Source organism: Gymnogyps californianus, chromosome 9 (genome assembly GCF_018139145.2).
Source record: "Gymnogyps californianus isolate 813 chromosome 9, ASM1813914v2, whole genome shotgun sequence".
Taxonomy (NCBI): domain Eukaryota; kingdom Metazoa; phylum Chordata; class Aves; order Accipitriformes; family Cathartidae; genus Gymnogyps; species Gymnogyps californianus.
The window spans coordinates 16,429,323-16,431,799 of NC_059479.1; positions in this window are offsets into that span (position 1 = coordinate 16,429,323).

Consider the following 2,477-nt stretch of genomic DNA (forward strand, 5'->3'; position numbering starts at 1 on the left):
GCAGCGAGTTTTTTGCAGTGTCTTGAGCGGATGTTGGAACTAATGGTAACAGGAGAAACAGCCATGAACCTGGGCTCAAAGCAGGGAGGTCCCTTCAAGGGCATTAAAAGCTTGTTAAATTTGGAAGCCCAGCACTTGGCTGTTGTTGAAGATATTACTGTCAGTCACGGGCAGTGTGGTTGCATCCATGTCCTTCCTGAGAATGAGGCTCATCTGAAGCCAAACAAGTTTCACCAGCAATGATTTCAGACAGATGAGCACTGTGGTGTTGGTATAGTCAGGAGTTTGGAGTGTTCATTAGTAACCGTTTAAATCACAAACAAAAAGGAGACGTGTGTGTCTCGTAAGTAGCAAATCTTAATGGGAGGCCTTAAATCCGTCCACAGATGGGTGGTTGTGGCTTGTGCTGACTTTAGCTGATCATGTTCATCTTGAAGGAGGTTTTTGGTGGCAAGATTGGATAGATGAAGTATGGATCATACTCGCTGGTTTTCATAGCACGCATGCCAGGTAAACCGTCATACTTTGGAAGGACTCTGATCAATCCTCAGTGGCCCCCAGCTAGTACGGCCATTCCTCCACCCTGCTGGGCCGCATGGCTTTTTGGACATGAGAGGTCAAGTTGGCCTTCCCAGGCTTCTTCTGCGGCAGCAAGTGGTGCACACAGAGCCAGAAGCCCCAGAACATGGTCCAGCTCCCATTCCTGGAGGCTTTGCTGAGCCAGTTATACTTGAGCATGTTTCTAATTTACTGTGGTAGACTTTTTCAACTTGAAGTGATTGCTGCTCTGTCTAAGCTAAGTCTTGTCTGCAACTGTGTTTTAACTGGATTTGCTTTTCCTTCCAGGATTAATTTTTCTCCATCTCTATTTACATGGTGATAAGAAGTGCTAATCCCACTCCGTCAGTCTGGACTGATGAATCTGAGGAATAGAACAGGTAATTTCTAATTTGGCTTGTAGCTTTCAGTGACTCAGGCAGTGAGAACCACTCCCTCCCCATGGAGTGCATTCATATTTTGGGACAAAAGAAATCATACAGTTTCTTCTGCCCAGGTCATCTGCAGGGAGGGAGATCCTTGTCCTGGAGCAGGAAAGGAAGGGTAAATTTTTGTAGCTTTTACTATGAGCAGCATCTTTGACTTCCTATCAGTTGTGGGTGGTTTTATTTAGCATTACTTTTATAGCCACCAAGTTGTTTGAGCTTGGAGTAGTCTCAAAGCAGGGAGAAACATTTGGATGTACCCACTGAAAAATGCCCCTTGGGTGCTGGGCAGGGTGGGAGGGTTTTGCCAGTGGAAGTGCTCACTAGAGATGGAGGCAGATAGGTGCTGATGCCAGGGACGGGTGTGATCTCCTCTTTGGAGGTGTCTGAGGGGGGTGCAACCCAGTAGAGCTGACCTGGGCGATGTGGCATGGAGGGACGGCAGCTGGCTTGCCTGCATCTGCCTGGCTCTCTGTCCCTCAGACTTAGCCCATCTGAGTCACAGAAAGCAAGTCACCATTGAAGAAGTTACCCTCATGTTGAATTTTCCATCATTTCACAGGGCTTGAGAGTACCGTGTCCTTACTGGGAGTTGTTGCCAACTGTTCTGCTTACCTGTGCTGCAGGAACAGTTAAGATAAAGTAAAGACAGCAGCCCACAATGACTGTTCTGGTGCAGGAGTGTATAGAATCCAGGGAACCCAGGTGACATTCCCTTCTTTTCACTAGTTAGTGCCAGGTGAGGAAGTTTTAACTTGAAGTCTTGGGTATGAATCCCAGTGGTAGGACGCAGCTCAGATGACGTGGTGGAAGCCCACCAGTGAGGGCAAGCAGCAGTCATTGGCTGCAAGATACTTTGGATGAACCTGTCTATCATATCATCTCTTAGATGTCCTGATAGTACCCTGCTGTTGCCTAATACTAATCCTTTGGGGGATTAGCACAGTTTCCTTCTTCCTCCTATGCCCTTCCACTGGGCAAGAAATCTCAGATGATTTTCAAGCATTGCAATACTTGAAATCAACCAGCAGCCTGTTTGATTTCCCAAAACAGGACCAGGCGCAGTGCTGCCTGGTACAGACATCAGAGTCAAATTAGCTCTTACATTTGCAGAGGAGATGCTGATTCCTGTGCAGATTTGCAGAGGAGATGCTGATTCCGCTGCAGAGGTCAGTGCTTCAGCAGGGTTCCCCATCCTGTGGCAGAGGAGAGTGCAAAGGCAGGCTGAGGGGCTGCTGGCTCTTAGCTCTTTCCCTCTAAAGTCACACTTATTGTAGCTGTATGTTTGGGTGTATAGCAATGGTTTCACTTCTCAAGCCTCAGTAGCTGACAGAACAAGCAAGAAACTACATAACAAGAGTGGAGTTTGGGAAAGGGAAGATTGAAACATCCAGGAGGTCATAAAGTATAAACCAGTAAGCCCCATATTCTGACATCCTCAACAAGATCAGGGAATATGTCTCAGTAAGTACTTCTGTCTTTTCCTTCCAGAGC